We start from the raw sequence: 22,646 nt of genomic DNA on the forward strand, positions 1-22,646 counted from the left end.
GGCTACCATATATTGTGGTTATCATGCATGGCTACCATATGTTGTGGTTACCATGCAGGGCTACCATATGTTGTGGTTACCATGCAGGGCTACCATATGTTGTGGTTACCATGCAGGGCTACCATATGTTGTGGTTACCATGCAGGGCTAATATATGTTGTGGTTACCATGCAGGGCTAATATATGTTGTGGTTACCATGCAGGGCTAATATATGTTGTGGTTACCATGCAGGGCTAATATATGTTGTGGTTACCATGCAGGGCTAATATATGTTGTGGTTACCATGCAGGGCTAATATATGTTGTGGTTACCATGCAGGGCTAATATATGTTGTGGTTACCATGCAGGGCTAATATATGTTGTGGTTACCATGCAGGGCTAATATATGTTGTGGTTACCATGCAGGGCTAATATATGTTGTGGTTACCATGCATGGCTACCATATGTTGTGGTTACCATGCAGGGCTAATATATGTTGTGGTTACCATGCAGGGCTAATATATGTTGTGGTTACCATGCAGGGCTAATATATGTTGTGGTTACCATGCAGGGCTAATATATGTTGTGGTTACCATGCAGGGCTAATATATGTTGTGGTTACCATGCAGGGCTAATGTATGTTGTGGTTACCATGCAGGGCTAATATATGTTGTGGTTACCATGCAGGGCTACCATATGTTGTGGTTACCATGCAGGGCTAATATATATTGTGGTTACCATGCATGGATACCATATGTTGTGGTTATCATGCATGGCTACCATATGTTGTGGTTACCATGCAGGGCTAATGTATGTTGTGGTTACCATGCAGGGCTAATATATGTTGTGGTTACCATGCAGGGCTAATATATGTTGTGGTTACCATGCAGGGCTAATATATGTTGTGGTTACCATGCAGGGCTAATGTATGTTGTGGTTACCATGCAGGGCTAATATATGTTGTGGTTACCATGCAGGGCTAATATATGTTGTGGTTACCATGCAGGGCTGCCATGTGTGTTGTGGGCGAGGGCCATTCACTCTACTATGCAGCTTGCAGAATACTTCACTGTCTTGCTGTCATGTGAGTGCTTTGTGTAATATCCCATGACTTGCGTATTTTATGACGCGTAATGCCGTCAGCGAACCCGTATTTGCAGCGTAAGTTGACTCGGATGAAGAATTGTAAGAACTCAAGTCGCTGGCTGCTGCCTCTCTCAGAACCCACCACCATTGTCGTCGTCCTGGTAACACTTGTAATATATCTGAGGTTGGACATTCTTGCATCCATTTATTCGTGAATATCTTGGGTTTCTCTAGCCGAATCTGATACGTATTTTTTTTTTTTTGGCTGGTAATTTGGAGACAAAGATTGGAAAATGTTTATTTTACGACGTTTCACCCACTGTGGGTGAAAGGTGGTCATTATCAGAGCTCAGTGAATATGTAGTTCAGTTCTGTCTCGTACTAAAGCAGTGAACCTGGGGTTACCAATGTTCCAAGCAGCTATCACATGTCCCGTATTGGCAGACGTATGTAATACGATAAACTTTATAAACAATAGGCGATGTTAGTCTAGGGGATTTTTATGGAGAATTATACTCCAGTTATATCGTAATAAGGAATCATTTCTTGTGTATTGATTAATAAGGAGATCGAAAAAAACTTTGTAAAATGTATCTTTAATATAACGTAAATAATGTTATTGACTTAAGGTATTTTAATTGTACGTTTGTCTCAGTAATTATATATGAATACAGACTTTATACACTACTTAAAAATTACCATGATCTTCACTCTAGCTGAATGGACCTTTAATATAAATATGATCAAGTTACAGCGTCTCTATTTTCCGAGACGATTAATGTTGACTTCAATACTTGAAGTCTCTTAACACATGAGAACTTCTATACAATGAAAGTTTTACAAGATCTCTCAGTTTCTAGTGACTATAGAGAACATTGCTCTAGACTAATAGCTTCTCAATTTAAGTTAAAATGAATAAACAATGAAGATCTCTATACCCAGAGAGGTGCTGTACTGACACACAAACACACACACACACACACACACACACACACACACACACACACACACACACACACACACACACACACAGAATCTCTCACCAAAAGACTCCACCCGCGACATTCCCAACGCAACTGAGCAACCTATACTACAACCCACTCACTGTTCCCTCTGCCACCAATCCCCATATCACAAACCTCACCCCAACAGCTGTCCCTTATGGGCATTCTGACCCCACCCCCATCAACACAAACCCCACCTACACCACAGCCCCATATAGGCCCCCACCAAGGCTCTCGCTCCCCCAACCCCAATATTCTTGCATGACCACAATGATAGAAAAGAAACTAAAGGTTTGGTACACAAACGCGGATGGAATAATGAATAAACATGAGGAGTGGAATGAAAGAATCAGTGAAAAATCCCCAGACATCATAGCAGTCACAGAAACAAAACTCGCTGAGACAATAACAGACACAATCTTCCCAACAGGATATCAGATCCTGAGGAAAGATAGAAGGAGTAGAGGGGGAGGAGGGGTTGCACTGCTCATAAAACACCGATGGGGATTTGAGGAAATGGAAGGCATGGACATGATTGGAGAAAGAGACTACATTGTAGGTACAATTCAGTCCGGAGAACATAAAGTAGTCATTGGAGTGATGTATAACCTACCACAGAACTGCAGGAGGCCAAGAGAGGAGTACGAAGAAAACAGGGTGATGGTGGACACACTGGCTGAGGTGGCAAGAAGAGCTCACTCGAGCAGAGCAAAGTTACTGGTAATGGGCGATTTCAACCACAGGGAGATCGACTGGGAAAACCTGGAGCCACATGGGGGTCCCGAAACATGGAGAGCCAAGATGATGGATGTGGTACTTGGAAACCTCATGCATCAACATGTCAGGGACACAACCAGAGAGAGAGGGGAGGATGAGCCAGCAAGACTGGATCTTGTGTTCACCCTGAGCAGTTCAGACATTGAGGACATCACTTATGAGAGGCCCCTTGGAGCTAGCGATCATGTGGTTCTGAGTTTTGACTATATAGTAGAGTTACAAGTGGAGAAGGTAACAGGAACTGAAGGGGACAGGCCAAACTATAAAAGGGGGGACTACACAGGTATGAGAAACTTCCTGCAGGAGGTTCAGTGGGACAGAGAAATGGTAGGAAAATCAGTAAACGAGATGATGGAATATGTGGCAACAAAGTGCAAGGAGGCAGAGCAAAGTTTTGTTCCCAAGGGAAACGGAAATAATAGGAAGACCAAAACGAGTCCTTGGTTTACCCGAAGGTGTAGGGAGGCAAAAACTAAGTGCAACAGAGAATGGAAAAGGTACAGGAGGCATAGGACCCAGGAAAACAAGGAGATTAGTAGAAGAGCCAGAAACGAGTTGCACAGATAAGGAGGGAGGCCCAGCGACAGTATGAAAACGACATAGCATCGAAAGTCAAATCTGACCCGAAACTGCTGTATAGCCACATTAGGAGGAAGACAACAGTCAAGGACCAGGTGATAAGGCTGAGGAAAGAAGGTGGAGAACTCACAAGAAACGATCAAGAGGTATGTGAGGAGCTAAACAAGAGATTTAAGGAAGTATTTACAGTAGAGACAGGAAGGACTCTGGGGGGACAGACCAGACGGGGACACCAGCAAGGAATACACCAACAAGTGTTGGACGACATACATACAGATGAGGAGGAGGTGAAGAAACTGCTAAGGGACATCGATACCTCAAAGGCAATGGGACCAGACAACATCTCCCCGTGGGTCCTTAGAGAGGGAGCAGATATGTTGTGCGTGCCACTTACCACAATCTTCAACACATCCCTGGAAACTGGGCAACTACCTGAGGTATGGAAGACGGCAAATGTAGTTCCCATTTTTAAAAAAGGAGACAGAAAAGAGGCACTAAACTATAGACCTGTGTCATTGACGTGTATAGTATGCAAAATTATGGAGAAGATTATCAGGAGGAGAGTGGTGGAGCACCTGGAACGGAACAGGAGTATAAATGCCAACCAGCACGGATTCACGGAAGGCAAATCCTGTGTCACAAACCTTCTGGAGTTTTATGATAAAATAACAGAAGTAAGACAAGAGAGAGAGGGGTGGGTTGATTGCATCTTCTTGGACTGCAAGAAGGCCTTTGACACAGTTCCTCACAAGAGATTAGTGCAGAAGCTAGAGCATCAGGCGCATATAACAGGAAGGGCACTGCAATGGATCAGAGAATACCTGACAGGGAGGCAACAACGAGTCATGGTACGTAATGATGTATCACAGTGGGCACCTGTGACGAGCGGGGTCCCACAGGGGTCGGTCCTAGGACCAGTGCTATTTTTGGTATATGTGAACGACATGACGGAAGGGTTAGACTCAGAAGTGTCCCTGTTTGCAGATGATGTGAAGTTAATGAGGAGAATTAAATCTGATGAGGACCAGGCAGGACTTCAAAGAGACCTGGACAGACTGGACACCTGGTCCAGCAAATGGCTTCTCGAATTTAATCCTGCCAAATGCAAAGTCATGAAGATGGGGGAGGGGCACAGAAGACCACAGACAGAGTATAGGCTAGGTGGCCAAAGACTGCAAACCTCACTCAAGGAGAAAGATCTTGGGGTGAGTATAACACCGAGCATGTCTCCGGAAGCACACATCAATCAGATAACTGCTGCAGCATATGGGCGCCTGGCAAACCTGAGAACAGCATTCCGATACCTTAGTAAGGAATCATTCAAGACACTGTACACCGTGTATGTCAGGCCCATACTGGAGTATGCAGCACCTGTTTGGAACCCGCACTTGATAAAGCACGTCAAGAAACTAGAGAAAGTACAAAGGTTTGCGACAAGGTTAGTTCCGGAGCTAAGGGGAATGTCCTATGAGGAAAGATTAAGGGAAAGCGGCCTGACCACACTGGAGGACAGGAGGGTCAGGGGAGACATGATAACGACATATAAAATACTGCGTGGAATAGACAAGGTGGACAAAGACAGGATGTTCCAGGGAGGGGACACAGAAACAAGAGGCCACAATTGGAAGTTGAAGACACAAATGAGTCAGAGAGATAGTAGGAAGTATTTCTTCAGTCATAGAGTTGTAAGGAAGTGGAATAGCCTAGAAAATGACGTAGTGGAGGCAGGAACCATACACAGTTTTAAGACGAGGTTTGATAAAGCTCATGGAGCGGGGAGAGAGAGGGCCTAGTAGCAACCGGTGAAGAGGCGGGGCCAGGAGCTAGGACTCGACCCCTGCAACCACAAATAGGTGAGTACACACACACACACACACACACATATATATATATATATATATATATATATATATATTTATTTATATATTTATATATATTTATATATATATATATATATATATATATATATATATATATATATATATATATATATATATATATATATATATATATATACACGAGATTAAAATGAATATGTAATATTATAAAGCTGATTAACATCGTTTTAACTACTAACGATTATAATCGCAGTGTAATATTAAATGAACAAAAATGCAAGACGAATCTGGGCGTAACACTCCTACCCCCATGACAGTATGTGATTATCACTGGTGGTGATAAATAACCACTCTGAAGCCAACTGTGCTTAGGAAGCATCAACCGAAGGTCCGACATTTCCATTTAATATTATTGCTCGTGCTATGTCTTGCTCTGCCGATTGTGAAGAACCATCGGAAAATTAAGACCTGGACTTGGATTTACTATTTAATAATGTACTCCAAACCGGAACCTTTAAACCTAGTCAAGCCATGATTAACCCCGAGTGTGATGCCACAATACTCTCATACATTCCCCTCTTTGCTTCCATGGATAACGTTCTTTGTCTCCTCAGACACCTCAATGCACCACCCATCTATTTTTCTTCATCAATTCTATGGTTTACTTCGTCCTTTATAAACCCATCCGACGACAAGTCTACTCCCAAATCTTGAACACATTCACCTCTTCCATGTTCCCTCCAGTCTCATATCCAATTTTTCTATAAATAACTTGTTTGATACCCTCATCACCTTACTCTTATCTATGTTCATTTTCATCTTTCTTCCTTTACACACACTCCCATGTTTCTACACAATGCTTGCTGATGAATAACACAATGCAGAAACATGAGGTTTGAGAATCTACCATCCTCACAAGCTTTTGTGGTTTGTCCAACCAAACCATTCTTCACCCCAGGCATGTTCTTTCCTCCATCAGTTGTCACGCATTGCGGTTTATTCCACTCCAGGTTATATTCTAATGTAGTTTTTTGCAATTCTTTGAAGATGTGTACTCCAGTTCCTGTGTTGTGCATGCTATGCATTGATGCTAATTTTTGTGTGACATTAGATTCAATGTGGACGCCACGGATGAACACTAGGAGTTGCGATGTGTCACATTTGATTCATCAAGTGTGTGGGAGTAAAAGTGAAAATTTCGTTCTTTGTCTACAATTGAATGAAATATATGCCTTCCATGTCCTCAATTCTACGAGCAACAATATTTGGTACAAGACTGAGGATTTTGAACAAATTTGCTTTTTCTGGCCACAACTCCCACTTCTTCCATCACACACTGTTGGACCAGTAAGCAGTCTGCACTGCATTGATTAATTTTTTTCCGAACGCTGTGTTCCTGTGAACTGGAAATAACTTGGTTTATGTTTGGTTTCATAGTGGCGACGTACATTGTACTCCTTCAAAACTGCAACAGTTTCGTGGCATACAACACACAAGGCTTTATCACCTGCACTACTTTACTCTCCATTCTTCAATAAATAGGCATCACTCTGCACTGTTCTTTTCCTCTTTCCTTCCATAACAGAAGGGTATATCAGAAAAAAATGAAAGGTTTAGAACTAAAATTTGAAGAAATTTTGACATAAATTGTTACAAGCAACAAAATCCTTAACTTTAAGTGACTGAAGTGACTAACAAATGAGGGTTTATTAGTTTCACTATATATAAATATTTCAAGTTGCTGCGAGCCGCATAGTCTTGTGGCGAGTCTCAGTTTGGAGACCGTCCTGCTGTATACCATCAGAGATTTTAGTTTATAACTTCAGAACGCCTACACCAATGGGTTTTATATTTCAAACCTTGGTTAACTATCACTAAGTGAAGGTTGGTAGAGCAACTGGCATGTGCAGCTGCTGTCTGTCCAGTTACATTGATCATTCCCGAAATTGATTTCCGCGAGATTGCTTTAAAGGTCATCTTTTGAGCGCCAGCTGTGTCACCACGGTTTACCTGGAGTTTACCTGGAGAGAGTTCCGGGGGTCAACGCCCCCGCGGCCCAGTCTGTGACCAGGCCTCCTTAGGTCAGTGTCCCAGGATGCGACCCACAGCAGTCGACTAACACCCAGGTACCCATTTTACTGATGGGAAACATAGACAACAGGTGGAAAGAAACACGTCCAATGTTTCTACTCTGGCTGGGAATCGAACCCAGGCCCTCGCCGTATGAAGCGAGAGCGTTAACCACCATGCCACCAGAGCCCTTACTCTGACAAAACTTTCCCTTATTCCTTCTGTTGCTACTCTTTGCAACATTTCATAGCTTCTGATGCACGGAGCCGTGTGAAAGTACTTGAGCTGAAGATTTCCATTCCTCGTGGCTTGCCTTGCGATGTTAACATCGCCTGTCTGCGATTGTGTTGTTGCAGTATATATATTGATAGTTTTAGGCCTTTCGTGTTGCAGTCACAAAGGCGTTTCCTTTGATCGTATTTGCTTGAACCTTCTCTTTTCTGCAACATTGCAAGTGCCTGACATGTTGATAGCAACACGTCAGGAGCCTGATAGCGATCATTCTGCAACCCCCATGGTTGTTTTGCATCTTGTAGCGCTTGTTCGCGATATGTATGTATGTATATATATATATATATATATATATATATATATATATATATATATATATATATATATATATATATATATATATATATATATATATGCAAAACAACCACTGTGAAAGAGTAGTTCCTTGACAATGTGAGTAGTCAGGACAGCGCTTGGAATTTCACTACTCTTTCACAGTGGTTGTTTTGCTTATTTTAAAGTCACCTGTTTACTGTGATCTTATTGCGTATTGCCTCTTCTGCCGAATAGGCAGAACTTGCGATCTTGGCTTAAATAGCAACGCTCATCTTGCCATATAGGACAAGTGAAAATTTGTGTATGCAATAATTTCGCCAAAATCATTCTGGACCTAACGAAAAAAATATATTTGATTGTGTTTGTTTAGTATTAAATTACTGGAAACATATTTAAAATATATTTAGTTGGGTTAGGCTAAAATAAATTGCTTTTGTTATAATAAGGTTAGGTAAGTTTTCTAAGATTCTTTTGGTGCAAAATTAAAAATTTTTACATTAACATTAATGAAAAATATATATCTTTAATCGTACAAGAGAAAATTTCAGAAAGGATTTAATTTTAAATGAGTTCTTGCTAATTGACCAGTTTTACATATATATATATATATATATATATATATATATATATATATATATATATAATATATATATATATATAATGTCGTGCCGAATAGGTAAAATTTGCTATTTTAGCTTAAATAGCAGCGCTCTTCTTGCCGAATAAGACAAGCTAAAATTTTTGTATGTAATAATTTCGCAAAAATCATTCTGAACCTAACGGAAAAATATATTTCGTTGTTTTTGTTTATTATTAAACCTAAAATATATTTAGTTCGATTAGGCTAAATTAAATTGCGCTTTTTATAATAAGGTTAGGTAAGTTTTCTAAGGTTCTTTTGGTACAAAATTATTAATTTTTGCATTAACTTAAATGAAAAAATGCATATGTTTAAACGTATAGGAGAAAATTTTAGAAAGGACTTAATTTTAAATGAATTCCTACTAATTGACCAGTTTTACCTATTCGGCACTACATTATATATATAATGTAGCGCATCTCGTGGCAGCACCTCAGTGCCTAAAAGCACGCAGATATAGTCAGGGGTTCAGTTGGTGTTCAGATTGAACATCAGGATGGGCAAGAAATGTAATCTGTCTAAGTGACTTTGACCGTAGAATGATTGTTGGTGCCAGACGCTAAGAGTCTCTCACCTGTTGGTGTGGGAGTTATGTCGTCAGAGCAGGTGGGTGACGTGCCATGTTGGTGTGGGAGTTATGACGTCAGAGCAGGTGGGTGACGTGCCATGTTGGTGTGGGATTTATGACGTCAGAGCAGGTGGGTGACGTGCCATGTTGGTGTGGGAGTTATGACGTCAGAGCAGGTGGGTGACGTGCCATGTTGGTGTGGGAGTTATGACGTCAGAGCAGGTGGGTGACGTGCCATGTTGGTGTGGGAGTTATGACGTCAGAGCAGGTGGGTGACGTGCCATGTTGGTGTGGGATTTATGACGTCAGAGCAGGTGGGTGACGTGCCATGTTGGTGTGGGAGTTATGACGTCAGAGCAGGTGGGTGACGTGCCATGTTGGTGTGGGAGTTATGACGTCAGAGCAGGTGGGTGACGTGCCATGTTGGTGTGGGAGTTATGACGTCAGAGCAGGTGGGTGACGTGCCATGTTGGTGTGGGATTTATGACGTCAGAGCAGGTGGGTGACGTGCCATGTTGGTGTGGGAGTTATGACGTCAGAGCAGGTGGGTGACGTGCCATGTTGGTGTGGGAGTTATGACGTCAGAGCAGGTGGGTGACGTGCCATGTTGGTGTGGGAGTTATGACGTCAGAGCAGGTGGGTGACGTGCCATGTTGGTGTGGGAGTTATGACGTCAGAGCAGGTGGGTGACGTGCCATGTTGGTGTGGGAGTTATGACGTCAGAGCAGGTGGGTGACGTGCCATGTTGGTGTGGGAGTTATGACGTCAGAGCAGGTGGGTGACGTGCCATGTTGGTGTGGGATTTATGACGTCAGAGCAGGTGGGTGACGTGCCATGTTGGTGTGGGAGTTATGACGTCAGAGCAGGTGGGTGACGTGCCATGTTGGTGTGGGAGTTATGACGTCAGAGCAGGTGGGTGACGTGCCATGTTGGTGTGGGATTTATGACGTCAGAGCAGGTGGGTGACGTGCCATGTTGGTGTGGGAGTTATGACGTCAGAGCAGGTGGGTGATGTGCCATGTTGGTGTGGGATTTATGACGTCAGAGCAGGTGGGTGATGTGCCATGTTGGTGTGGGAGTTATGACGTCAGAGCAGGTGGGTGATGTGCCATGTTGGTGTGGGAGTTATGACGTCAGAGCAGGTGGGTGACGTGCCAAGGGGAAGCGCTCCATGTCAGGTGTTAGAGCAGTCCTGCCTCCCTGCTGCTGCTTCCTGCTGTTGTTACACCTGCTGATACTGCTTCCTGCTGGTGCTGCTGATGCTGCTTGCTGCTGGTGCTGCTTCCTGCTGGTTCTGCCGATGCTGCTTCCTGCTGATGCTGCTTCCTGCTGGTGCTGCTGATACTGCTTCCTGCTGGTGCTGCTGGTGCTGCTGATGCTGCTTCCTGCTGGTGCTGCTTCCTGCTGGTGCTGCTGATGCTGCTTCATGCTGGTGCTGCTGGTGCTGCTTCCTGCTGGTGCTGCTGATACTGCTTCCTGCTGATGCTGCTTTCTGCTGATGCTGCTTCCTGCTGGTGCTGCTGGTGCTGCTTCCTGCTGGTGCTGCTGGTGCTGCTTCCTGCTGGTGCTGCTGATGCTGCTTCCTGCTGGTGCTGCTGGTGCTGCTGATGCTGCTTCCTGCTGGTGCTGCTGATGCTGTTTAATGCTGGTGCTGCTGATACTGCTTCCTGCTGGTGCTGCTGATGCTGCTTCCTGCTGGTGCTGCTGATGCTGCTTCCTGCTGGTGCTGCTGATGCTGCTTCCTGCTGGTGCTGCTGATGCTGCTTCCTGCTGGTGCTGCTGATGCTGCTTCCTGCTGGTGCTGCTGATGCTGCTTCCTGCTGGTGCTGCTTCCTGCTGGTGCTGCTTCCTGCTGGTGCTGCTGATGCTCCTGGTGCTGCTGATGTTGCTGGTGCTGCTGATGCTGCTTGCTGCTGGTTCTGCCGATGCTGCTTCCTGCTGGTGCTGCTTGCTGCTGGTGCTGCTGATGCTGCTTGCTGCTGGTTCTGCCGATGCTGCTTCCTGCTGGTGCTGCTTGCTGCTGGTTCTGCCGATGCTGCTGGTGGTGCTGGTGCTGCTGATGCTGCTTCCTGCAGGTGCTGCTGATGCTGCTTCCTGCTAGTGCTGCTGATGCTGCTTCCTGCTGGTGCTGCTGATTCTGCTTGCTGCTGGTTCTGCCGATCCTGCTTCCTGCTGGTGCTGCTTCCTGCTGGTGCTGCTGATGCTGCTTCCTGCTGGTGCTGCTGGTGCTGCTTCCTGCTGGTGCTGCTGATGCTGCTTCCTGCTGGTGCTGCTGATGCTGCTTGCTGCTGGTGCTGCTGATGCTGCTTGCTGCTGGTGCTGCTTCCTGCTGGTTCTGCCGATGCTGCTTCCTGCTGATGCTGCTTCCTGCTGGTGCTGCTGATACTGCTTCCTGCTGGTGCTGCTGATGCTGCTTTCTGCTGGTGCTGCTGATGCTGCTGGTGCTGCTTCCTGCTGGTGCTGCTGATACTGCTTCCTGCTGATGCTCCTTTCTGCTGATGCTGCTTCCTGCTGGTGCTGCTGGTGCTGCTTCCTGCTGGTGCTGCTGATGCTGCTTCCTGCTGGTGCTGCTGATGCTGCTTCCTGCTGGTGCTGCTGATGCTGCTTCCTGCTGGTGCTGCTGATGCTGCTTCCTGCTGGTGCTGCTGATACTGCTTCCTGCTGGTGCTGCTGATGCTGCTTCCTGCTGGTGCTGCTGATGCTGCTTCCTGCTGGTGCTGCTGATGCTGCTGATGCTGCTTCCTGCTGGTGCTGCTTCCTGCTGGTGCTGCTGATGCTCCTGGTGCTGCTGATGTTGCTGGTGCTGCTGATGCTGCTTGCTGGTTCTGCCGATGCTGCTTCCTGCTGGTGCTGCTTGCTGCTGGTGCTGCTGATGCTGCTTGCTGCTGGTTCTGCCGATGCTGCTGGTGGTGCTGGTGCTGCTGATGCTGCTTCCTGCAGGTGCTGCTGATGCTGCTTCCTGCTAGTGCTGCTGATGCTGCTTCCTGCTGGTGCTGCTTGCTGCTGGTTCTGCCGATCCTGCTTCCTGCTGGTGCTGCTGGTGCTGCTGCTGATGCTGCTTCCTGCTGGTGCTGCTGTTTCCTGCTTGTGCTGCTGATGCTGCTTGCTGCTGGTGCAGCTGATGCTGCTTGGTGCTGCTTCCTGCTGATGCTGCATGCTGCTGGCTCTGCTGATGCTGCTTCCTGCTGGTGCAGCTGATGCTGCTTGGTGCTGCTTCCTGCTGATGCTGCTTCCTGCTGGTGCTGCTTCGTGCTTGTGCTGCTGATGCTCATGCTGCTGTTCCTGCTCATGCTGTGCTGTTGCTGCTGGTGTTGCTAGTGCTGATTATACTGCTGATGCTGTTGATGCCGCGGCTGATGCTGATGATGCTGATGATGCTGATGATACTGCTGATGATACTGCTGATGATACTGCTGATGATACTGATGATGCTGATGATACTGATGATACTGCTGATGATACTGCTGATGATACTGCTGATGATACTGATGATGCTGATGATACTGATGATACTGATGATACTGCTGATGATACTGCTGATGATACTGATGCTGCTGCTGATGATACTGCTGATGATACTGTTGATGATGCTGATGATGATACTGCTGATGATACTGTTGATGATACTGCTGATGCTGATGATGATACTGCTGATGATACTGTTGATGATACTGATGCTGCTGCTGATGATACTGCTGATGATACTGTTGATGATACTGATGCTGCTGCTGATGATACTGCTGATGATACTGTTGATGATACTGTTGATGATACTGATGATGATACTGCTGATGATACTGTTGATGATACTGCTGATGATACTGCTGATGATACTGCTGATGATACTGTTGATGATACTGCTGATGATACTGCTGATGATACTGCTGATGATACTGTTGATGATACTGTTGATGATACTGCTGATGATACTGTTGATACTGTTGATACTGCTGATGATACTGCTGATGATACTGCTGATGATACTGCTGATGATACTGATGATACTGCTGATGATACTGCTGATGATACTGCTGATGATACTGCTGATGATACTGATGATGATACTGTTGATGATACTGCTGATGATACTGTTGATGATACTGTTGATGATACTGCTGATGATACTGCTGATGATACTGCTGATGATACTGTTGATGATACTGTTGATGATACTGTTGATACTGCTGATGATACTGTTGATGATACTGCTGATGATACTGTTGATGATACTTTTGATGATACTGCTGATGATACTGCTGATGATACTGCTGATGATACTGCTGATGATACTGATGATACTGCTGATGATACTGATGATGATACTGATGATGATACTGTCTGATGATACTGATGATGATACTGATGATGATACTGATGATGATACTGATGATGATACTGATGATGATACTGATGATGATACTGATGATGATACTGATGATGATACTGATGATACTGCTCATGATACTGTTGATGATACTGATGATACTGCTGATGATACTGCTGATGATACTGCTGATGATACTGTTGATGATACTGCTGATGATACTGCTGATGATACTGTTGATGATACTGTTGATGATACTGATGATGATGATACTGTTGATGATACTGTTGATGATACTGATGATGATACTGCTGATGATACTGTTGATGATACTGATGATGATGATGATGATGATACTGTTGATACTGATGATACTGCTGATGATACTGCTGATGATACTGTTGATGATACTGCTGATGATACTGCTGATGATACTGTTGATGATGCTGATGATGATGCTGTTGATGATACTGCTGATGATACTGTTGATGATACTGTTGATGATGCTGATGATGATACTGATGATGATACTGATGATGATACTGCTGATGATACTGTTGATGATACTGATGATGATGATACTGCTGATGATACTGCTGATGATACTGCTGATGATACTGTTGATGATACTGCTGATGATACTGCTGATGATACTATTGATGATACTGATGATGATGATACTGCTGATGATACTGCTGATGATACTGTTGATGATACTGATGATGATGATGATACTGTTGATGATACTGATGATGATACTGCTGATGATACTGCTGATGATACTGTTGATGATACTGATGATGATGATGATGATGATACTGTTGATGATACTGATGATACTGCTGATGATACTGCTGATGATACTGTTGATGATGCTGATGATGATACTGTTGATGATGATGATGATACTGCTGATGATACTGCTGATGATACTGTTGATGATGCTGATGATGATACTGCTGATGATACTGTTGATGATACTGTTGATGATACTGCTGATGATACTGTTGATGATGATGATGATGATACTGCTGATGATACTGTTGATGATACTGTTGATGATACTGCTGATGATACTGTTGATGATGCTGATGATGATACTGTTGATGATGATGATGATACTGCTGATGATACTGTTGATGATGCTGATGATGATGCTGATGATGATACTGCTGATGATACTGTTGATGATACTGCTGATGATACTGTTGATGATACTGATGATGATACTGCTGATGATACTGCTGATGATACTGTTGATGATACTGTTGATGATACTGCTGATGATACTGTTGATGATACTGTTGATACTGTTGATGATACTGCTGATGATACTGCTGATGATACTGTTGATGATACTGCTGATGATACTGTTGATGATACTGTTGATGATGCTGATGATGATACTGCTGATGATACTGTTGATGATACTGATGATGATACTGCTGATGATACTGCTGATGATACTGCTGATGATACTGCTGATGATACTGCTGATGATACTGTTGATAGTGTTGATGATAGTGTTGATACTGTTGATGCTACTGTTGATGATACTGTTGATGCTACTGTTGATGTTACTGTTGATACTGTTGATGCTACTGCTGATGATACTGTTGATGATGGCAATATAAACACAAATGCAGTATAATGTGATCCTTTATTGACTACGTTTCGCCCACACAGTGGGCTTTTTCAAGTCACAAGTTCTGTTTGTGACTTGAAAAAGCCCACTGTGTGGGCGAAACGTAGTCAATAAAGGATCACATTATACTGCATTTGTGTTTATATTGAAATTGTGTCGGTATTTTATACCATTTATTTCCATACTGTTGATGATACTGTTGATGCTACTGCTGATGATACTGTTGAGGATACTGTTGATACTGTTGATACTGTTGATGATAATGATGATACTGTTGATAATGTTGATGCTACTGCTGTTGATACTGCTGATGATACTGTTGATGATACTGCTGATGATACTGTTGATAATGATGATACTGCTGATGATACTGCTGATGATACTGCTGATGATACTGCTGATGATACTGTTGATGATACTGTTGATGATACTGCTGATGATACTGTTGATGCTACTGTTGATGATACTGCTGATGATACTGATGATGATACTGTTGATGATACGGATGATGATACTGCTGATGATACTGCTGATGATACTGTTGATGATACTGCTGTTGATACTGTTGATGATACTGTTGATGATACTGTTGATACTGCTGATGATACTGCTGATGATACTGCTGATGATACTGTTGATGCTACTGTTGATGATACTGCTGATGATACTGATGATACTGTTGATGATACGGATGATGATACTGCTGATGATACTGCTGATGATACTGTTGATGATACTGCTGTTGATACTGTTGATGATACTGTTGATGATACTGTTGATGATACTGCTGATGATACTGTTGATGATACTGTTGATGATACTGTTGATACTGCTGATGATACTGTTGATGATACTGTTGATACTGTTGATGATACTGCTGATACTGTTGATGATACTGTTGATACTGCTGATGATACTGCTGATGATACTGTTGATACTGTTGATGATACTGCTGATGATACTGTTGATGATACTGTTGATGATACTGCTGATGATACTGTTGATGATACTGTTGATGATACTGTTGATGATACTGCTGATGATACTGATGATACTGCTGATGATACTGCTGATGATACTGATGATACTGTTGATACTGTTGATGATACTGTTGATGATACTGTTGATGATACTGCTGATGATACTGTTGATGATACTGTTGATGATACTGCTGATGATACTGATGATACTGCTGATGATACTGATGATACTGCTGATGATACTGATGATACTGTTGATGATACTGTTGATGCTACTGTTGATACTGCTGATGATACTGTTGATGATACTGTTGATGATACTGTTGATGATACTGCTGATGATACTGCTGATGATACTGCTGATACTGTTGATGATACTGCTGATGATATTGCTGATGACACTGATGATACTGTTGATGATACTGTTGATGATACTGCTGATGATACTGTTGATGCTACTGTTGATGATACTGCTGATGATACTGCTGATGATACTGTTGATGCTACTGTTGATGATACTGCTGATGATACTGATGATACTGCTGATGATACTGATGATACTGTTGATACTGTTGATGATACTGTTGATGATACTGCTGATGATACTGTTGATGATACTGTTGATGATACTGTTGATGATACTGCTGATGATACTGATGATACTGCTGATGATACTGCTGATGATACTGCTGATGATACTGATGATACTGTTGATGATACTGTTGATACTGCTGATGATACTGCTGATGATACTGATGATGATACTGTTGATGATACTGCTGATGATACTGTTGATGCTACTGTTGATGATACTGCTGATGATACTGATACTGCTGATGATACTGTTGATACTGCTGATGATACTGATGATACTGCTGATGATACTGTTGATGATACTGCTGATGATACTGCTGATGATACTGTTGATGCTACTGTTGATGATACTGCTGATGATACTGATGATACTGCTGATGATACTGCTGATGATACTGCTGATGATACTGCTGATGATACTGTTGATGATACTGTTGATGATACTGCTGATGATACTGCTGATGATACTGCTGATGATACTGCTGATGATACTGCTGATGATACTGCTGATGATACTGCTGATGATACTGCTGATACTGTTGATACTGTTGATGATACTGCTGATGATACTGTTGATGATACTGTTGATGATACTGCTGATGATACTGCTGATGATACTGCTGATGCTACTGTTGATGATACTGCTGATGATACTGCTGATACTGTTGATGCTACTGTTGATGATACTGCTGATGATACTGCTGATGATACTGCTGATGATACTGTTGATGATACTGTTGATGATACTGTTGATGATACTGCTGATGATACTGTTGATACTGCTGATGATACTGTTGATGATACTGTTGATGATACTGTTGATGATACTGCTGATGATACTGCTGATGATACTGCTGATGCTACTGTTGATGATACTGCTGATGATACTGCTGATAATACTGTTGATGCTACTGTTGATGATACTGCTGATGATACTGCTGATGATACTGCTGATGATACTGATGATGATACTGATGATGCTGCTGCTGATGATACTGCTGATGATACTGCTGATGATACTGATGCTGCTAATGATACTGCTGATGATACTGATGATACTGATGATGCTGCTGCTGATGATACTGCTGATGATACTGCTGATGATACTGCTGATGATACTGCTGATGATACTGTTGATGATACTGCTGATGATACTGCTGATGATACTGCTGATGATACTGTTGATGCTACTGTTGATGATACTGCTGATGATACTGCTGATGATACTGCTGATGATACTGCTGATGATACTGTTGATGCTACTGTTGATGATACTGCTGATGATACTGCTGATGATACTGCTGATGATACTGCTGATGATACTGCTGATGATACTGCTGATGATACTGTTGATGCTACTGTTGATGATACTGCTGATGATACTGCTGATGATACTGTTGATGCTACTGTTGATGATACTGCTGATGATACTGCTGATGATACTGCTGATGATACTGTTGATGATACTGTTGATGCTACTGTTGATGATACTGTTGATACTGCTGATGATACTGCTGATGATACTGTTGATGATACTGTTGATGCTACTGTTGATGATACTGCTGATGATACTGCTGATGATACTGCTGATGATACTGTTGATGCTACTGTTGATGATACTGCTGATGATACTGATGATACTGCTGATGATACTGCTGATGATACTGCTGATGATACTATTGATGCTACTGTTGATGATACTGCTGATGATACTGATGATGCTGCTGATGATACTGCTGATGATACTGCTGATGATACTGTTGATGCTACTGTTGATGATACTGCTGATGATACTGCTGATGATACTGTTGATGCTACTGATGATACTGCTGATGATACTGCTGATGATACTGCTGATGATACTGTTGATGCTACTGTTGATGATACTGCTGATGATACTGATGATACTGCTGATGATACTGCTGATGATACTGCTGATGATACTGTTGATGCTACTGTTGATGATACTGCTGATGATACTGATGATACTGCTGATGATACTGCTGATGATACTGCTGATGATACTGTTGATGCTACTGTTGATGATACTGCTGATGATACTGCTGATGATACTGTTGATGCTACTGTTGATGATACTGCTGATGATACTGATGATACTGCTGATGATACTGCTGATGATACTGTTGATGATACTGTTGATGCTACTGTTGATGATACTGCTGATGATACTGATGATACTGCTGATGATACTGCTGATGATACTGCTGATGATACTGTTGATGATACTGCTGATGATACTGTTGATGCTACTGTTGATGATACTGCTGATGATACTGCTGATGATACTGTTGATGCTATTGTTGATGATACTGCTGATGATACTGATGATACTGCTGATGATACTGCTGATGATACTGCTGATGATACTGTTGATGCTACTGTTGATGATACTGCTGATGATACTGATGATACTGCTGATGATACTGCTGATGATACTGCTGATGATACTGTTGATGCTACTGTTGATGATACTGCTGATGATACTGCTGATGATACTGTTGATGCTACTGTTGATGATACTGCTGATGATACTGCTGATGATACTGTTGATGATACTGTTGATGATACTGTTGATGCTACTGTTGATGATACTGCTGATGATACTGATGATACTGCTGATGATACTGCTGATGATACTGCTGATGATACTGTTGATGATACTGCTGATGATACTGTTGATGCTACTGTTGATACTGCTGATGATACTGATGATACTGCTGATGATACTGCTGATGATACTGCTGATGATACTGCTGATGATACTGCTGATGATACTGTTGATGCTACTGTTGATGATACTGCTGATGATACTGCTGATGATACTGTTGATGCTACTGTTGATACTGCTGATGATACTGATGATACTGCTGATGATACTGTTGATGATACTGTTGATGATACTGTTGATGATACTGTTGATGATAATGTTGATGCTACTGCTGTTGATACTGCTGATGATACTGTTGATGATACTGCTGATGATACTGCTGATAATACTGCTGATGATAGTGTTGATGCTACTGCTGATGATACTGTTGATGATACTGTTGATGATACTGTTGATGCTACTGCTGATGATACTGTTGATGATACTGTTGATGATACTGTTGATGCTACTGCTGATGATACTGTTGATGATACTGTTGATACTGTTGATGATACTGTTGATACTGTCGATGATACTGTTGATACTGTTGATACTGTTGATACTGTTGATACTGTTGATACTGTTGATACTGTTGATGATACTGTTGATACTGTCGATGATACTGTTGATACTGTTGATGCTACTGCTAACACTCTCACTAACACAGCTACACTAACGATACTGTTGATACTGTTGATGCTACTGCTAACACTCACTAACACAGCTACACTAACGATACTGTTGATACTGTTGATGCTACTGCTAACACTCTCACTAACACAGCTACACTAACGATACTGTTGATACTGTTGATGCTACTGCTAACACTCTCACTAACACAGCTACACTAACGATACTGTTGATACTGTTGATGCTACTGCTAACACTCTCACTAACACAGCTACACTAACGATACTGTTGATACTGTTGATGCTACTGCTAACACTCTCACTAACACAGCTACACTAACGATACTGTTGATGTTACTGTTGATGCTACTGCTAACACTCTCACTAACACAGCTACACTAACGATACTGTTGATACTGTTGATGCTACTGCTAACACTCTCACTAACACAGCTACACTAACGATACTGTTGATACTGTTGATGCTACTGCTAACACTCTCACTAACACAGCTACACTAACGATACTGTTGATGTTACTGCTGATGCTACTGTTAACACTCTCACTAACACAGCTACACTAACGATACTGTTGATGTTACTGCTGATGCTACTGTTAACACTCTCACTAACACAGCTACACTAACGATACTGTTGATGTTACTGCTGATGCTACTGCTAACACTCTCACTAACACAGCTACACTAACGATACTGTTGATGTTACTGCTGATGCTACTGTTAACACTCTCACTAACACAGCTACACTAACGATACTGTTGATGTTACTGCTGATGCTACTGCTAACACTCTCACTAACACAGCTACACTAACGATACTGTTGATGATACTGTTGATGCTACTGCTAACACTCTCACTAACACAGCTACACTAACGATACTGTTGATGTTACTGTTGATGCTACTGTTAACACTCTCACTAACACAGCTACACTAACGATACTGTTGATGTTACTGCTGATGCTACTGCTAACACTCTCACTAACACAGCTACACTAACGATACTGTTGATGTTACTGCTGATGCTACTGCTAACACTCTCACTAACACAGCTACACTAACGATACTGTTGATGCTACTGTTAACACACTCACTAACACAGCTACACTAACGATACTGTTGATACTGTTGATGCTACTGCTAACACACTCACTAACACAGCTACACTAACGATACTGTTGATACTGTTGATGCTACTGCTAACACTCTCACTAACACAGCTACACTAACGATACTGTTGATACTGTTGATGATACTGTTGATGCTACTGTTAACACTCTCACTAACACAGCTACACTAACGATACTGTTGATACTGTTGATGATACTGTTGATGCTACTGCTAACACTCTCACTAACACAGCTACACTAACGATACTGTTGATACTGTTGATGATACTGTTGATGCTACTGTTAACACACTCACTAACACAGCTACACTAACGATACTGTTGATACTGTTGATGATACTGTTGATGCTACTGCTAACACTCTCACTAACACAGCTACACTAACGATACTGTTGCTGTTGATGATACTGTTGATGCTACTGTTAACACACTCACTAACACAGCTACACTAACGATACTGTTGATACTGTTGATGATACTGTTGATGCTACTGCTAACACTCTCACTAACACAGCTACACTAACGATACTGTTGATACTGTTGATGATACTGTTGATGCTACTGTTAACACACTCACTAACACAGCTACTAACGATACTGATGATACTGATACTGTTGATGATAACATACTGCTACACTAACGATACTGTTGATGATGATACTGTTGATGCTACTGCTGATGATACTGTTGATGATACTGTTGATGATACTGTTGATGCTACTGCTGCTACACTGATACTGATGATGATACTGTTGATACTGTTGATGATACTCTCACTAACACAGCTACACTGTTACTGTTGATACTGTTGATGCTACTGTTGATGCTACTGTTAACACACTCACTAACACAGCTACACTAACGATACTGTTGATGTTACTGTTGATGCTACTGTTGATGCTACTGTTAACACTCTCACTAACACAGCTACACTAACGATACTGTTGATGTTACTGTTGATGCTACTGTTAACACACTCACTAACACAGCTACACTAACGATACTGTTGATGTTACTGTTGATGCTACTGTTGATGCTACTGTTAACACTCTCACTAACACAGCTACACTAACGATACTGTTGATGTTACTGTTGATGCTACTGTTGATGCTACTGTTAACACTCTCACTAACACAGCTACACTAACGATACTGTTGATGTTACTGTTGATGCTACTGTTGATGCTACTGTTAACACTCTCACTAACACAGCTACACTAACGATACTGTTGATGTTACTGTTGATGCTACTGTTGATGCTACTGTTAACACTCTCACTAACACAGCTACACTAACGATACTGTTGATGTTACTGTTGATGCTACTGTTGATGCTACTGCTAACACTCTCACTAACACAGCTACACTAACGATACTGTTGATGATACTGTTGATGCTACTGCTAACACTCTCACTAACACAGCTACACTAACGATACTGTTGATGTTACTGTTGATGCTACTGTTGATGCTACTGTTAACACTCTCACTAACACAGCTACACTAACGATACTGTTGATACTGTTGATGCTACTGTTGATGCTACTGCTAAC

General features: G+C 42.3%; 1 protein-coding gene across 2 annotated transcripts in view; it reads left to right on the forward strand.

The window, feature by feature from the left end:
• Window positions 1-22,646, forward strand: part of FucT6 (alpha-(1,6)-fucosyltransferase 8) — a 628,228-nt gene that overhangs the window by 98,690 nt on the left and 506,892 nt on the right. The gene's annotated exons all lie outside the window — the stretch shown is intronic.

This window comes from Cherax quadricarinatus, chromosome 8 (genome assembly GCF_038502225.1).
Source record: "Cherax quadricarinatus isolate ZL_2023a chromosome 8, ASM3850222v1, whole genome shotgun sequence".
Taxonomy (NCBI): Eukaryota; Metazoa; Arthropoda; class Malacostraca; order Decapoda; family Parastacidae; genus Cherax; species Cherax quadricarinatus.